Source organism: Cyprinus carpio, chromosome B12 (genome assembly GCF_018340385.1).
Source record: "Cyprinus carpio isolate SPL01 chromosome B12, ASM1834038v1, whole genome shotgun sequence".
In the NCBI taxonomy this organism is placed as follows: domain Eukaryota; kingdom Metazoa; phylum Chordata; class Actinopteri; order Cypriniformes; family Cyprinidae; genus Cyprinus; species Cyprinus carpio.
In genome coordinates, this window is record NC_056608.1 from 25,867,885 (window position 1) to 25,885,981 (window position 18,097).

The 18,097-nt window shown below is 40.5% G+C and overlaps 1 protein-coding gene and 1 long non-coding RNA gene across 2 annotated transcripts in view; one reads left to right on the plus strand and one right to left on the minus strand.

Annotated features, from left to right (window-relative positions):
- Nucleotides 1–1,322, plus strand: LOC122139075. Its single transcript, XR_006155975.1, has 2 exons — nt 1–1,047; nt 1,249–1,322. It is a non-coding gene; the product is annotated as an uncharacterized LOC122139075 (long non-coding RNA).
- Nucleotides 1,323–17,608: 16,286 nt separating this feature from the next.
- The window catches only part of LOC122139064 (ornithine aminotransferase, mitochondrial-like), an 11,782-nt gene continuing 11,293 nt past the window's right edge, over nt 17,609–18,097 (minus strand). Inside the window, 1 exon segment of the mRNA XM_042734827.1 lies at nt 17,609–18,097. This exon segment is cut by the window's right edge and continues 340 nt beyond it. The gene's annotated coding sequence lies outside the window, so the exon portion shown is untranslated.

Below are 18,097 nucleotides of genomic sequence, written 5' to 3' on the forward strand. Positions count from 1 at the left end.
TCTTATGTGTTTGGGTTAGTTCTACTGTTGTTGAAAGCTTTAAAAGCTTTGTTTGAGAATTTTTGCTGCTATTTGTTACTTTTGTAGCTGTGTGCTATTGGACCTGTTTTGTTGGTTGAACTTCTGTGTAGGAAGTAGTTACTACGTAAGGGTAGTTAGTGTTGAGTTAGTAATGGCTTCTTTAGAAGACTTCCTAAAGGAACCTTCAGAAGAGTTACTTGAGGTTTTTACAAAGGATCAACTTTTGCAGTTGTCTTCTCATTATGATATTCCCATCACAAGTAGTGAGAAGCGACTGAAGGATAGTGTGAAGGAAATCATTAGAAGTGTTTTGATTGACAATGGTGTCTTAAAAGTTAAGCAGGTTTCCCCACAATCCATGACCGCTCCTTTGTCTGAAGCTGCAATTGAGCTTAGGCTCAGAGAGCTAGCTTTTCAGGAGAAGCAGCTAGATGTTAATATAAAAATAAGAGAGAAGGAAATGCATCTAGCACATGAACTGGCTCTTAAAGAGTTGGAATTAAAAGCTGCTGCTTTATCTCAAAGAGGTGATACCTCTCCGTTTGATGTTGGTAGACATATTAAGTTAGTACCTCCTTTTTCTGAGAAAGATGTTGAGAGATATTTTTCTCATTTTGAACGGGTGGCAACCACATCAAAGTGGCCTAGAACTATGTGGACTTTGCTTTTACAAAGTATCTTGGTGGGAAGAGCTCAGGAAGCTTATTCCGCTCTAAGTCTTGAGAAGAGTGCTAATTATGATGAGGTTAAAACAGCTATTTTGAAGGCATATGTAACAGGTGTTATATAAATTTATTTTCACACAAAATCCCTCCCTTTGTTATTATAAATTATTTTATATTTATGTAATTATTTTTATATTCTGGGAATTTTTCTTTCATCTGGAATGTTATTTGAGCTGTTTCTATCCTTGTATGTAAATTTTTCAGTGTTATTTTGTAATTGTTAAAATATAGTACGTGGCCCCTTTAAGAGTTAGGTTCCGGTTGTTTTCCTTCAGTTCGCGGTAAGCGCAGCTGGGGAAAGGTGAGTTCTGCTGGAGCTCTCACTAAAAAGTTTTAAATTAGTTTGTTTCTTGTGACTAATATGTATTTTTTTTTTGTTAAAAATACAATTTAATCTTATTGTAACACTAATAGAGGTTGGGTAACATGAAGTATGTATTTTCTTTTGGTGTTTATTAACCGTGTAAGTTCCGTGGCTAAAATTATCTGTTTTGACTGGCAGGTCAATGTTGAAATTGTGGAGAAAGGCCACGGATTGACACTTTTTTTCATAAATTTTCCTTTTTATTCATTCAGGTATGTTCTCTATCATGTTTCTGTTAATATGTTGTTTTTGAATTCATGTGAAATGTTTTACATTGAGAAAAATGTTAAATATTGTTGATTTAATCATATGCAGTTCATTTAATAATTGTAATATGATGGCAGTTCGTGGTAAGCGCAGCTGGGGAAAGGTCAATGTTGAAATTGTGGAGAAAGGCCACGGATTGACACTTTTTTTTCATAAATTTTCCTTTTTATTCATTCAGAATAAAAAAAGTGGTCCAAAGAATCTCTTGTTGTCCGGTCTGGTTAAAATATCAACACAACGCAGAGAGAAGATAAAGACCGGTCACAAATATGAGCTGGTACCTGAAGCTTACCGCCAGCGTTTTCGAAGTTGTACAAAGTTTGCTCACGACACTTATGTTGAGTTTGCAAAACAGAAGGAGAATCTGTTTGATCGGTGGTGTACATCTCAGAAGGTGGAAAGTAAGGAACATCTTAGACAACTCATTTTGCTTGAGGAATTTAAAAACTGTCTGCCTGAGGTTGTTTCTGTTTATTTGAATGAGCAGAAGGCAGTGACTTTAGAACAAGCTGCAATCTTAGCAGATGAGTTTATCTTGACCCATAAGGTAAAGTTTGGTGACAAACACTCTGAGGTTCAGGACCAGAGTAAGCATAAAAGGTCTCAGTTTGTAAAGTCTGTGCCCTCTGGCTCATCACCTGCTAATAAAATGACTAAGGATGGTTTGATTTCAGAAAGGGCTTGTTTTTATTGTAAGAGACAAGGTCTTCTTATCGCAGATTGTCCTGTTCTAAGTAAGAAACATAAATCCGCAAAGACTGTAGCATTCGTAAGCCCTGTGCCAAGTCTTCCTCTGGCATGTTCAGTTGCTAATGTTGCATGCAAGAATCGTGAGTTAGCTGGATCATCATCATTTTTGATGGACGGTTGTGTGTGTGTATCTTCTGACCCTGAAAACAGGCAAGCCGTCAAGATCTGGAGAGATACAGGAGCTTTTCAATCTGTGATTCTATATGATGTCCTGTCCTTCAATGAAAAGTCAGCTCAAGGTTCAGAGGTAATTGTTAAAGGTTTTGGTGGAGGATTTTTGTCTATGCCTTTACATAGCATTAATCTCCAATCAGATTTAGTCTCTGGGGATGTTGTTGTTGCACTTTGTTCCCAGATTCCCATAGATGGTGTGTCCTTTTATTCTAGGGAATGATTTAGCTGGTGGGAAAGTGCTAGCTGTCCCTGAAGTAATCTCTACTGTCCTCAAATCAGACGGTCCAGATGAACTTGAATTGGCATTTCCAGAAACTTTTCCTGTTTGTGCAACTACTCGGGCAATGTCGGCTAAGAGGCATGTTGAAGACAAATCTTCTAACAGTGAATTGGTGATACCGCTTTATGATACTTTCATGGTCCTAGATGACATGAACTTGTCAGCGAGTGGAAAGATGTTTCCATCTCGTGAACAGTTAATACTTGAGCAAAAACAAGACTCCACTTTGTCACCCATGTTTGAAGATTTAGTGTCTGATGAAGTACTACCAAATGTTGCATCTGGCTATTTTTTTTAGTGATGGTGTTTTGATGAGAAAGTGGACCGATCCAAAAATATCACGTGAGGATGACTGGAGTAGTGTGTTTCAAGTGGTGGTTCCAGAAGTCTATCGATCCGACATATTGTATCTTGCTCATGATCATTGTCTGTCTGGCCACTTGGGGGTCAGGAAAACCTTGGATCGTGTGTTAAGGCATTTTTTTTTCTGGCCTGGGGTGAGGTCGGATGTGGCTCAGTATTGCAGATCCTGTCATGTTTGTCAGGTTTTAGGCAAACCTAACCAGTCTATTCCTGCAGCTCCACTACATCCTATTCCTGCCATCGGAGAGCCATTTGAACATGTTTTGATTGTGTTGGGCCTCTTCCCCGTACCAAGTCAGGTAATCAATATCTTCTCACAATTATGTGTGCCACCACAAGGTTTTCTGAAGCTGTTCCTTTGCGCAAGATTACTGCCCCTGCCATTTCCAAAGCCCTTATTAAGTTTTTCACAGTGTTTGGACTACCAAGAGTTGTTCAGTCTGATCAAGGGTCTAATTTTATGTCTCGCCTTTTCTCTCAGCTGTTAAAGCAGTTCTCTATTCAGCATAATGTCTCATCTGCATATCATCCAGAGTCTCAAGGTGCACTTGAGAGATTCCATCAAACTCTTAAGACTATGCTGAAGACCCGGCTGCAAAGAGTTTGAAAGAGACTGGGATGATGGCGTTCCATTACTCCTCTTTGCAGTTAGAGAGGTGGTTCGGGAGTCCCTTGGTTTCAGTCCGGCTGAACTTGTGTTTGGCCACACTGTGAGGGGGCCCTTGAAATTGGTAAAGGAGAAGTGGTTAGATGTTGAGCGTTCTACTCCTAACCTCTTGGACTATGTGTCTAACTTTCGTTTCAGACTTAGTAGAGCCTGTGAACTGGCCAAAGAAAATTTGAAAGCAGCTCAGGAGAAGATGAAGACTTGATCGAAAGGCTAAACATCGTGTGTTTTGTTCAGGAGACCAAGTGCTGGTGCTCTTACCAATACTGGGTTCTGCGTTGCAGGCTCAATATAGTGGTCCGTATACCATTGATCGGAAAGTTGGTGATTGTAACTACTTGGTTAAGACTCCAAATCGTAAAAGGAAAACCCGAATGTGCCATGTGAATTTACTCAAGCCTTACTTTGACCGTAACCAAACTGCGTCTACCGAGGTTAAAGCCTTGGCTGCACTGAATGCTCCAACTACTGAGACCGTAGAAGGGGTTGCTGTCTCTGAGATTGCTCAGAGTAGATTGCCAAATTCTGAGATTCTGGCTAAGTTAGACTTTCATTTGTCGTACTTAAATCTTTCTGAGCGCTCGGATGTAATTCAGTTAATTTATCAATATTCTGCCTTGTTTTCTGATGTTCCATCTTGTACCAATGTCCTAGAGCATGACATTGACGTAGGTCAAGTTAACCCTATTAAGCAACACCCATATAGGGTAAATCCTGTTAAACGCCAGCTTTTGCGCAAAGAGGTAGAGTATATGTTAGAACATAACATAGCTGAACCGACTTGTAGTGCTTGGAGTTCACCATGTTTATTGGTTGAGAAGCATGATGGTTCGTTTCGGTTTTGTACCGATTTTCATAAGGTAAATGCCATCACGAAACCTGACTCTTTTCCTCTTCCGCGGTTAGATGATTGCATTGACCAAGTTGGTTCTGCATCCTTTGTTTCAAAGTTAGATCTTTTGAAAGGCTACTGGCAGGTTCCACTTAGCCAGCGAGCCCGTGAGATCTCTGCTTTTGTGACACCAGATAACTTCTGCCAATATAATGTTATGGCATTCGGTATGAGAAATGCACCTGCTACTTTCCAGCGTCTGGTTAATAAGGTGTTAGAAGGAGTTGCAGGATGTGAGGCTTACCTTGATGTGGTCATTTATAGTTCTACCTGGTGTCAACATTTGGCCCAGCTTGGGGATGTGTTCAAGAGGTTAAAGGCTGCAAACTGTGACCCTGAACCTCTCCAAGTGTGAGTTTGGGCAGGCCACAGTTACCTACTGGGTAAAGTTGTTGGCCATGGACATGTGTCTCCGGTAGGAGCAAAAGTGGAGGCCATTGTGAATTTTGTTGTACCATCATCTCGGCGGGAACTAAAACGTTTCCTGGGTATGGCAGGATACTATAGGAGTTTTTGCAGAAATTTTGCCACTGTTGCTACACACACCTTTGACTAACCTGCTTAGCCCTAAGGTTCCTTTTGTTTGGACTGAGTTATGTCAGGTTGCCTTTGACAATCTGAAGGCATTGTTGAGTAGTTCCCCTGTTCTTGCTGCCCATGATTTTAACAGACCTTTCAAGTTAGCTGTGGACGCTAGTGATTTTGGGGTGGGTGCTATTCTCCTCCAAGATGATTCAGTGGGAGTGGAGCATCCTGTGTGCTATTTTTCAAAGAAACTTGATATCCATCAGAAGCATTATTCTACAATTGAAAAGGAAGCTTTGGCCCTTATTCTGGCTCTGAATCATTTTGATGTGTATGTTTCATCCAGTGTTTCACTTGTTGTGTACACTGATCATAATCCCTCTAGTGTTCCTTCACAGCATGAGAAATTCTAACCAGCGCTTAATGCGATGGAGCCTGTTTTTGCAGGGATATGATCTTACAGTCTGCCACATCTGTGGGAAGGATAACGTTTTGGCGGATGCTCTGTCAAGGTCGTAAGTGCTGGTGTTTGTCCATCGTTTATGTACTTGTTGACTTTGCCATAGGTTATTCTATAGCAATGTTTTAAGGGTGGGAGTGTTATGTGGGAGTGTTTTAATCTGTGTTTCATTGCAGTTTCCCTGGTCACTCTCCTGCAATTAACAGGTTAATTGGATCCCACCTGAAGGGAGTCACTTTAAATCTAGGACACATGCTCTTGCTCGGTCTCTCTCGTTTTGCAGCCAGCACTGCAGTAGCAGTGTGTCTGCTTCTCCAGTCCCTTTTTTTTCCCCTTTCGTTATTAAAATAAACTTATTTTGATTGGCATACTTTTGTTTTGTGTCCTTTATGTTTTGCATCCCTAGAGCCAGGGTTGTAACAAAAAGCAAGAGGGTTGTACTAGAAATGCAAACAGTAAAATGTTAGTAATATCAATACAGTGCACTCTAAAATTGGTCAACGGATTATATTTCAAGCAGTCTACAGCATGACTTCCAGATTGTTCATCTTTCAACGCATTATTACAGTTCTATATAATTTTCAACATGTTTCTTTGGAATTATATTGTATTTGAATCCATTTGCGGAGATGTTTGTGTAAGGATGACTGACTCGGTTGAGTATTTGAATCCATTTGCGGAGATGTTTATTGTGGAGACAACCACACACAAGGATAAGGCAGATAATCGTGGTCAAATAACAAGCATGGTCAATATCACAGCAAGCCGTCCGTACAGCAAACAAATCCAAAACGTAATCCAACAAACAAGGTCAAGAACAGGCAAAGAACATACACGAGGCAATCAATGTGGCAATGAGAAAACGCTTGGTAGAGACAGGGGTTAGCTGGTTCTTCTTCTTCTTTTCATGTACAACTGAGCTGGATTTAAAACAGGAAGCTACAGGAAGTGGAGGAAGAAGAAGAGCACAGTCAGTAATGAGGAGATGGCACCCTCTGGCGGCTGGATGAATGGATGGTTGATGTTACAGATTCCTCCCCCTAGGAACACCTCAAGGTGTTCTTCGTGGACGTCCCCTTGGTCGAGGTGCTGGACGATCCGGATGTGCATGATGGAAATCCCGGGTCAATGATGGGTCTAATATGTCCCTTGGCGGCCACCCAAGATCTTTCTTCTGGGCCGTAGCCCTCCCAGTCCACTAGAGTATTGTAGCCTGCCCCCCCGACGTCTGGAATCTATGATATCCTTGACCAGGTAAAGCCGAGAGCTCCATCAACATCCAGTGGTGGGGGGGGCTCCCTCTCCTCGGAGGCAGGACCGGAAGCAGGATGAGCGGGTTTTAACCAGAGATACATGAAATGAAGGAGAAATGCGATAATGAGCTGGAGAGCTCTAACCTGTATGTTACTGGATTAATTTGCTTTATTATCGAAATGGGCCTACATACCGTGGACTGAGCTTCTTGCAGGGTAGCCGTAACCGTAGATCTCGAGTCGATAACCATACCCTCTGACCCGGCTGATAGTTTGGGTGGGGACTTCTCCTACGATCTGCTTGGGTTTTCTGGGCTCTGATTGCCCTTTGTAGCCTCACATGAGCGCTGTCCAGGGGGGGGGGGGAGACTCTTTCGCTTCTTCTGACCCAGTCATCCACTGCCCGAACTTCTGAAGGTTCACCGACCAAGGGAAAACATGGGGGGTTGATATCCTAAAAACACACTTGAAGGGGGTGAGTCCTGTAGATGAGTGAGTAAGGGAGTTTCTTGCATATTCTGCCCAGGGTAGGAATTCATTCCAACGTTCCTGTTCTTGACTACAGTAGGATCTAAGATATCGCCCAATTTCTTGGTTTACTCTTTCCACCTGTCCATTTGCTTGAGGGTGATAACCTGATGTTAAACTGACATTTATGTCTAATTGTTTGCAGAAGGCTTGCCATACTCGGGACGTGAATTTGTGGGCCTCTGTCAGAAACCAATATCCTCTGGTATGCCATAAATTCGAAAAACATGTTGAAATAAAGCTTGTGCTGTCTCCATAGCTGTGGGTAATGCTTTTAGTGGAACCAGACGACAGGACTTAGAAAAATGTCTTATCAAACAATGTTGACCAGTATGGTGGTGCAGCCGTTAGAGCTGGGTAGATCTGTGATGAAATCCACTGCCAGATGAGACCAGGGCCGCCGAGGGATAGGCAAGGGTTCCAAGAGACCAGCTGGAAGTTTTCGTGGTGTTTTTGACTGTGCACACATGCTGCAAGATTTGACATACAAAGAGACATCCTTTGTTAAATTAGGCCACCAAAATGAATTGCGTACCAGTTCCTCTGTCCGCTGAATGCCAGGATGTCCGGAGTCAGAGATGTATGAACCCACTGCATGATGCGCTGCCGAAGAGATCCTGGAACGTATTGGCGGTTAGGGGGGCAACCTGATGGTGTGGGTTCTGTTAGTTGTTTCTTTGAATTTCCTCCATTATACCCAACGAATAGGTGCCAAAATGACTGATGGGGGTAGAATTGGTCCTTGGCAGCAAGAAGTTTCCTCTGACTCATATATTCGTGACAACGCGTCGGCTTTACCATTCTTGCTTCCTGGGCGATATGTTACTGTGAAATGAAATCTTGTGAAGAATAATGACCACCGAGCCTGCCTCGGGTTCAGACGTTTAGCACTCTTGATATACTCCAAATTTTTTGTGATCTGTAATCACCTGAAATGGATGACGTGCTCCCTCCAACCAGTGTCTCCACTCAGACAGTGCTTCCTTGATGGAAAAGTAGTTCCTTGTTTCCTACATCATAGTTTTTCTTCTGCTGTGGTTAGTTTTCTGGAAAAGAAAGCACATGGAAAAACTTTACCAGGGTTTCCTTGTCTCTGGGATAGAAACTGCTCCGATGCCGACGTCAGAAGCATCTACTTCCACTATGAATGGTAGGTCAGGGTTTGGGGGGTTCAGAATTGGAGCAGTGGTAAAGGCTTGTCTTCAGGGTATCAAATGCGGTCTGGGCAAGCGTTGTCCATGATAGTTCCTTAAGTTAGCAATAAGCAAAGCAGTGAGTGGTGCTGCAATGGTACTGTAGTCTCTGATGAATCTCCTGTAAAAGTTAGCAAATCCTAAGAATCTCTGTATTTCCTTTACCGTAGTGGGACGTGGCCAATCTGTAACTGCCTCAACCTTCCTTGCGTCCATCTCCACTCCATGATGACTGATCTTGTAGCCTAAAAAAGTGGTATGTGAGACATGAAATTCACATTTTCTCAGTCTTAACATATAAGTGGTTTGCCAGTAATCGAGACAGAACATCTTTCACATGTTGGATATGTTGCTCCCGTGTCTTCGAATATATTAGAATGTCATCAATGTAGGCGATAATGTGGTCATTTAGAATGTCCCCGAAAGATCTCATTGATAAATGATTGAAACACAGATGGTGAATTGTATAGGCCGTACGGCATTACCAAGTATTCATAGTGCCCCCTGGTGGTGATAAATGCTGTCTTCCATTCATCACCTTCTCTGATCCTGATTAAATTATAGGCACTTCGTAGATCAAGCTTAGTAAAAAACCTTGGCTTCCCGTAATTGTTCTAAGGCTGAGGGAACTAATGGGAGTGGGTACCTGTTCTTGATAGTGATGGAGTTTAGACCACGATAATCGATACAGGGGCGTAGGCCACCATCCTTTTTTTCCACAAAAAAAAATCCAGATGCTGCGGGTGATGTGGATGGGCGGATAAAGCCTGACTCCAGAGCTTCTTCAATGTATTGTTCCATGGCCTGCGTTTCTGGTATAGTTAATGGATATACCTTGCTTTTAGGAGGTGCTGTGTTAGGTAATAGGTCTATGGCACAGTCCCAATGGCGGTGTGGAGGTAACGTAGCAGCTTTGGCTTTGCTGAAGACTTCCTGGAATTCAATGTACTCTGGGGGAATCTTAACTGCTTCGTTAGTTATTGGACTTTCAACCCTTGTGGTTAGACATGGAAGTGGTATATGACCTTGTAGACAATGACTGTGGCAATGCGGTGACCATTTGGTAAGTTCTCTGGAACCCCAAGAAATCTGTGGGTCGTGAATGGTGAGCCAGGGATTTCCTAGTATTATTGGATGCTGGGGTGTAGTTGTAACATAAAATGAGAGGGTTTCAGAGTGGAACACACCAATCTTGACTGTAATAGGGATGGTTTGATGAGTGATACCTTTGCCAATGGGTTGAGTGTTGATGGCGGTGATGTGAATCGGTGGTATGCAAGGGATCACAGGGATGTTGAGTTTAGCCACCAATACATGGTGAATTAGGTTCAGTGCCGATCCTGAGTCAATTAATGCTGAAACACATTGTACGTAACTTGCATAAGTGATGGTCATAACGAGAGTCAAGCACTTGGTGAATAGATTACCTGAAGGTATACTCACTTTAGATGGTGTGGGCTTGTTGGGGCAGTGACGGCATTGATGACCTGGTTGCCCACAGTAAAAACATAGTCTCTGTACACGCCGTCGTTCACGTTCCTCCAGTGAGATTTTGGTAAGGCCGATTTGCATGGGTTCAACAGGTTCCAGGCCACTAGCAGTTGTGGCAGACATTGAAGTTGTTAGGGGACAGGTGGGATGGTTACGTATCAGATTATCAATACGGATCGTGGTGGTTATAAGTTGCTGTAAGTCCATATCCATGTCCTTACAAGCAATCTCTGATTGTAATTTGTGGTGAAGACCTCGCTTAAAGATTGGTTTAAGCGCGGGCCTCATTCCAGCCACTTTGCGCTGCTATGGTGCGAAAATCTACTGCGTATTCTGCAGCAGTACGATTTCCTTGACACAAATCCAACAACAGCATAGATACATCTCTCCCTCCAGCTGGGTACTGAAAAACCTCAGTAATCTGCTTCGAAAAATAATCGAATGAGGTCCGTATCATATCATCTTGATCCCACACAGCAGATGCCCATTCGAGAGCTTTGCCAGTAAACAGGGACATCATAAATGAACATTTAGTGGTATCACGTAGAAAGGCCTCAGGCTGGTTCTCAAAATAAATGGAACATTGACGAAGAAACCCCTTGCACCTTTCCGCTGTGCCATCAAATTTATCTGGTAAAGAAAATCTTACCGCCTCAGGTCGAGTCACTGGGAGAGATTGTATGTAGCGGGTGAGATGTTCATTAGCGGCTCGCAGAGATGAAAGTTGAGCTTGGAACTCCGTAATCCTCTCATTTTGATAAGCAAAGGCGGCCTGAAGATGTGAAATCTCCGCTGGATTCTGGTCAGGCGAAGTATTCTGTAAGGATGACTGACTCGGTTGAGTATTTGAATCCATTTGCGGAGATGTTTATTGTGGAGACAACCACACACAAGGATAAGGCAGATAATCGTGGTCAAATAACAAGCAAGGTCAATATCACAGCAAGCCGTCCGTACAGCAAACAAATCCAAATCGTAATCCAACAAACAAGGTCAAGAACAGGCAAAGAACATACACGAGGCAATCAATGTGGCATCTGTTGTACAACTGAGCTGGATTTAAACAGGAAGCTACAGGAATTCGCAATCTGTTGTACAACTGAGCTGGATTTAAACAGGAAGCTACAGGAAGTGGAGGAAGAAGAAGAGCACAGTCAGTAATGAGGAGATGGCGCCCTCTGGCGGCTGGATGAATGGATGGTTGATGTTACAATCTGAATCTAATGTATTATTATTATTTGTTATTTATTTAATGTTCATCTGAATCTAATGTTTTATCTCCTGCTTATATACACTGATTGTATGGTTTAGGAAGGGAATTATTCTCCCACAAGTGGATTTTGCAGCGTGTAGGCGGAGCTGGACTGGGGTTCCATGAATGTTTTGCTGGATTGTATTTTTGTCAGATAGAAATACACTTGACAGTGAAGCAATGATTTTGAGCTAGAATGCAAAAAAATTTAGGCCTACTTCTAATGGATTCTGTCATCCTTTCCTCACCCTCAGGTGATTTCAAACCAGTATGACTTACTTTGTTCTGTGGAACACAAAAGAAGATATTTTGTAGAATGTTACTAAACCATTTTGCTTACTCTTGATTTCTACTGTATGGACAATGTTTTGAATTTATCAAATTATCTTTTTTTTATGTTCCACAGTAGAAAGAAATTCATACAGGTTTGGAATGACATGATATTGAGTAAATGGTAATTTTCATTTTTTGGGTGAACTATCCCTTTAAGAACTTTAATATGTGTAAATAATACACACCTAAATTATATAAAACACTGATATTTATCTTTAATCTGGCTCTTACTGAATCAACATTTTACTTCTATTAAAATTAATTACTAAACATCTAAAGAGAGAAGTTCTTGCTAATAATTATAAATACCACTAATAACATGGTCACAAGAACCTTACAATGCACCGCATGCGAAGCAGGGGGCTGATGCACTGCGCCGCTTCACACTTTTTGCAGTATTTGTTTTCTGCAGTTTGGTGTAATTTAAAACCAGTGCCTGATGTGGGCAGGTCTCCCTCACTTCGGTCATCGGTTCACTACTCGACCATAGGCAGAGTTTAGAGGAGAGCCAGCCATGATTTGTCTGAGCCATGAATAAAACATAAGAACTAAATAATTTATATTTTCTCATTTTATTTGTATTATCTTGTTATTTTAGTGAATATAATAAGTAGCCTATGTTGTGAGCTACATTAATTTCTATGACATTTAAGCCCCATCCTCGCAAGCCGACTCTCATCATGATTCTTAACTTGTCTACAGGCTACAGGAGAGGACTCTCTTTTCATTATTTTCCCGCTTTAGCAAGTTAATGGAAATTCATTGTATATTTTAATAAACCAGCGAATGTGCTGGACTGAGTCACTGCTGGCTGAATTGGGCAGGCAATTTCCACATGAAGCACAAAACAGCTTATACTACTGTTTCAGCTATTAAAATGGTTCAGTTTTGTATGTACTGGCAAAATGATTATATTTCGATTCGTTTTTTTTATTAAGTTAATTTAGAAAAACATTTGGAGCATTTTTGTTCGTTAAATATACGTATTTGTTTTTTAAAGTTAGGACCAAGCGGCCAGCGGCAGACAGTGAGCTGAACATAGAACAATTTAGCCTTCTCAAATCATCACCACTCACCCTAAAATAAAATCTATAGATATAAAACAGTTCAAGCATATAACAATGTTTAAACATTAGACCCAGATAAATGTGGCGCTATATAGTGCAAGCTAAAGCTGTTTTGCAGGACATGGAGGCGCCAGCGTGATCACGTGCATGTTTTTCAGTGAATACCCATCATTTTTGCTCATAAAGGTAAGAGTAATACATCATTCGTAACTGTAAAAGGTCTACTTTTTTTGTGTGCACTCACAATATCAACAAAACGTTGTGCTTTTATAAAGTAAAGAAAACAAACATGATGCGCTTTCTGCCCTCATCTTTAACAGGAGCGCTTCACAAAAATTAACCGAAACTCAGTGAATACATGCCTCACAGGCATGACAAATATATCTATAGAAAGCTTTAAATGATTACTTAACGAAATAAAACAAAACAAATCAAAAACAAAAACTCTTTCATTATAATCATAATCCGTAAAGATGCACTTATCTCTAAAGGCGTGTCCAATGAGGAGCTGGGAGTCAGGATCAGCAACTTCATCCTTGCGACACAGACTCAGAAAACACTAGTTTATTAGTAAATAATTCAAATATCTCCTTACTATTTCCCCTGACACATTTATGGTAATTACTTTTGCGGTTGCTTTGCTGCAAAGCTTGAGACTATTGCGTGTATTTGAACGCAGAACTGTTCAGCTGCGCTGCTGCTGCGGGACACTAAACACCGTCGAGCTGCTCTTCACAGTCGCGGAGCAATTTTTTCCATCACTAATTGATGGATGTCTAAAACATAAAATTAGGAGAAGCTTAAACAGACGCGAGGGGCGTAAAAAAGTCTGGGCCGTCGGCCCGCGGGCTGAAATGCAGGGCTCTAGTTCAGTCACCTTTATTTATATAGCGCTTTAAACAAAAAAGATTGCGTCAAAGCAACTGAAAAACATTAATTAGGAAAAAAGTGTGTCAATAATGCAAAATGACAGTTAAAGTCAGTTCATCATTGAATTCAGTGATGTCATCATGCAGCTCAGTTCAGTTTAAATAGTATCTGTGCAATCATTTGCAATCGCAGAATGAAAAATTCAGCTGAAATATATTTTTTTTTATGAGGAGAATAAAAAACTATAGGCTATATGTGTGTATATATATATATATATATATATATATATATATATATATATATATATATACATTTGTGTATTTGGTGACACTACAATATTTACATACTAAACAGACCAAACTCAATAAAAATCATAATAAAGTATTATATACTAAACCGGGACATTCTAAAACGCTTAACGTGGTTTAATGTACTAATACAGTATTATTAACAGACCAAACTCAATAAACATCATACTAATAAAGTATATTATCTACAAAAAAACAAAAAAAAAAACAAACACAGATGAGCCCTGAATATGATCTCAACGCGTTTAATAACATGTTTTCTGGGAGGAAAAGGCTTAACGTGTTATTAAACGCGATGCATTCATATTCAGGGCTCATCTGATTTTTTTGTAGATAGTATACTTTATTAGTATGATGTTTAGTGAGTTTGGTCTGTTAATATCACTGTCTTAGTACATTAACCCACGTTAAGCGTTTTTCACGAGTCCCCCAATGGAAATCCTAGAATCGTCTCTGAGTATAATTTGAGTTCTGAATAAGCCAAACACAAGTCTTCATGATCTCACACACAAACACAACATTTTACTGTTTGCATTTCTAGTACAACCCTCTTTCTTTAGCTCTAGTATGCAAACCTCTTTTCCACACGCACTGGAATGTATTAAATTGAAAGCAAACGTTTTAGCTGAAAATGGCAACATGATTGTTTTGTAAAGTATGCGTTCATATGTGCTTCATGTTCGCTGAGGAGACAGCTGTGCTGTGATGAGGGGGCTACAGATGTTGATTTAGGACAAACAGTTTGAAAATGAGTCAGATTTAAATTTTCATTTCAAAATATGATCATAAGCATGTTACATCTGATCACTAAGTTAATGTCAGTTATTTTTAAGAGCAAGCAGAGGGAGTGTTTATGACCAAACCTGCAAACTGCTGTAAACACACAGAGACGACGAAGAGAAACTGTATTTAATGATCCACAGAAAGATGAATCCACATCATCGAAGGTCGTAATCATAATCCAGTGATGAAGAAACTTTCCTCGTCCGGAGACGATCAGGTGTGCGCGTCCCCGCTGCCGCGCGCTCATTGGTCAACTCGCAGAGGGGGCGGAGCCACTCTCACCTGTCAATCACGACAAACTTCATATTTACATTTACACATCAACAACACAAGGAGAAATCCAGGACTGATAACATTCCACAATAATCACAGCACATGAACCATAATAAATAAATATAGCCTAATTTTTTGTCAATAAATGTGACCTTCACACATTAACTGCTTAGACACAACAATATGCAAAATTATAACCACATGACATGGACTGTCCTCCTTCCTTATGACCACTGATCAGTCTGTTTATATCTCTGTCCTAACGATTAGATGATGTATCACATTATGAAACACATCAGCCTCTCTGAGTTCAGCAGAATCAGGACGTTTGCGTCGTTTAATGTTGTTTTCATTGTGATAGAACTACCAAATTTTGCTATAAGTTTGTTTGCAACATATACTAATTGCTGTTAATTTTGTTCATGGTCTGTTTGATTATGTCTTTAATTGATTTTTCTGTACATTTCTGCCATGTGTACATTAACTGACAAGCTACTACTAGATGTATTTTAGAAACTGAATTTTCTGTAAAGCTGTAGAAGCTTTATTTGCTTTATTTATTACTTATTTGCTTTAAAAAGTCTTTTAAAATGTCAATGACGTCATCCGTTATACGTTCATTAGCAGAATGCTAGCGTGTTATGGGCAACAACAAACTCAACCTGTAAGAAATCGAAAGGACATAAGTACTCGTTCATTCAACTTTCGACCTATAACCCATGTTGAACTTGCAAAACCCTACAATCAGATCTGAGATTTCTCAACGGCAATCGGTTGAAAGGGACAAATTTAGCCGTCTAGCCCCATAGACCCCCATTCATTTTGCACTCATGGCGATCGCCCCCAGTGGAACTCTGGTGGAACTGCAACCAAAATTTGGTACAATAGGACTTAATAGAGAGTGGGAAGGCTCTCCGTAGACGGGCTCTGGTGATATTCTCTGATGAAGATGCTGAGCTCTCTAGTTCACTTGATAGTGAACACTAGTGAGCGCTTGACCAGCTCAAGGCCTCACATGATCAGAGCAGCTGCACAGTTTCCATGGCGACAGCATCTGTCTGTGGCAGCATCAAAGCAGTTCTTCAGTGTGAATCTGAAGTGAATCAGCACAGGAAGCACATCTGCACTCATTTCACCTCATCTCTATATCATCTCTATGAGAGCTCTATTCTTTCTTTCTATTTAGCATCTGTAGATCTCTGACCTTTAGGTGATCATGTTAATGAGCAATATTTGCACCAATTAGCCACGATTTACATCCAAATTTGTGTAAAGATGTTTGACTCATTCAAGGCTGAATCACATCAAATGCAGTGGAAATACTGGCCACACACAGATTCAACGTGAACTTTAATACAAATGATTTCAGAACCAGAACAGAGAATAAACTCTGGATTCTGTGACAAAAGAGATGGCCACAAATGTCATGTGACTGACACCAGCTGACCTTTGACCTTCCGCTAGACAAGCATCAGCTGATGAAAAACAACAGCAGCACGTCTAGGAAATACTCAGAGTTTGTTACATAAAATCAAAACACACACAATTACAAGAATAAAGCTGCAAAACAGTCAGAGCCATTGCTGTAAAAGTCCAAAAGCAAGTACATATACTGCTCGAATCACTTCTAGCTGTGTGCTAATTCAGCATGACTCAGTGTTTACAGCGCCACCAGCTGGACACAGAGCAGCTTCACAGATCTCAGAGATCTTCTGGATCCGGCTTCTCCTTCAGAGCCAGTTATTCAGAAGAAATCTGGATCAAATCTCGAAAGGGATTCTGAAATCCTGTAATCCAGTCTGGATCTGCAGCAAACCTTCAGCATGTGCAAAAGAAAAGCTGGATTGTTCTGATCCCAGAAGAACACAAGAGATGTATCATGTGGTATATACAGACATTTAGATTTTAACTGTTGCAGACAGAAGCAGGCCATCTATTAACCCTTTCAGTAAAAAAGTGTCCCAATAAAATAATATCCCCTAAACAGCTGTCAGTATCAAACAAGATGATATTTAATTTCAGCAGTCGTGACTGTGTATTATTACAGTGACACAATCAGTCATAAAAAGCATCTAACAAATGCATGTATATTAGTTTGCTTTTATTGATCCGTTACGGTCTCTGATTAAAAGAAAGTGAAACTGATGTTTGTATTGTTTCTCTCTCTTCAGGTACACATTAAAATGACCCAGTTCTGTTCTAGCTGTTATTTCTGTATCTAGAAGCCTGTTTTTGATATGTAGTAATGTGTGAAGCTGGATCAGGACGATCAGTTCAGTTCAAGTGAGATGTTTCCTGCTCCTGGATGGTTAATAAAGGATTTCCAAATCCAGATCAAACTTTCTGAACCGGATACGACGATCATTTCACTCATTCCTGTTCACGCAGCACCTTTGTTTGTAATTTTGTTTCTGTTAAAGGGCATTTCAGGCCCTCAGAAATCTGCTCTGGGTGAGATCACACACTACACATTCACTATCACTTGATTATTCACAGAATGACAAAGTGAAACATTTACTTTCATCAGATCCATTGATTAAACCTACTGATGTTTGTGCTGCTGATTTCCCTCCAAAATGATGTCACTTCCTGGAGGATGACTCTTTGGTTTTGTTGATGTTGAGGACAGAAACCACTTTAACATCAGTGATATAATGAAAATGTGAACAACCAGAATAAACGTGCGTCTACAAAACACCAATTCAGCGTTTCTAAAACACATTTGATGCATCAAACTCAATAAATCAGACGTAAAACACACACAGAGTCTCTCAGCTGACTGAAGATTTATTTAAGAACAGAAATAAAACCTCCTCTGATGTGTGAACAACAGACGCTCCACTAAATTCCTCAAACGTTCTGCAGCAAACACACACACACACACACACACACACACACACACACTCCATTCCTAAACAGTCTCTCCTTCTGAAATGCAGTTTCATTCCTCGTTAATAATAAGCATTAATAATTATAATAAGCGCAGCAGAATGTGGCTGTGAATAATTCAGTTTGATCAGTGACTGCGGTTAAAGTGCACTATTCTCTCATCACAGGGAGAAAAACTCTTTTCTATTCAAGCACCAACAGAGAACTGTGGGACTTTTAAACATGTTTCAGACGCTGTGACAGTGACCTTCATTCATCTTCCTCTGAAGGAAAGAACTGTAAACGTCACAGAAACGCCCATAACACTTCACACAGACCTTCATCCAGAGAGAAACTACTATTCAAGAATCTCAAGCTCAGTTGAGAAGG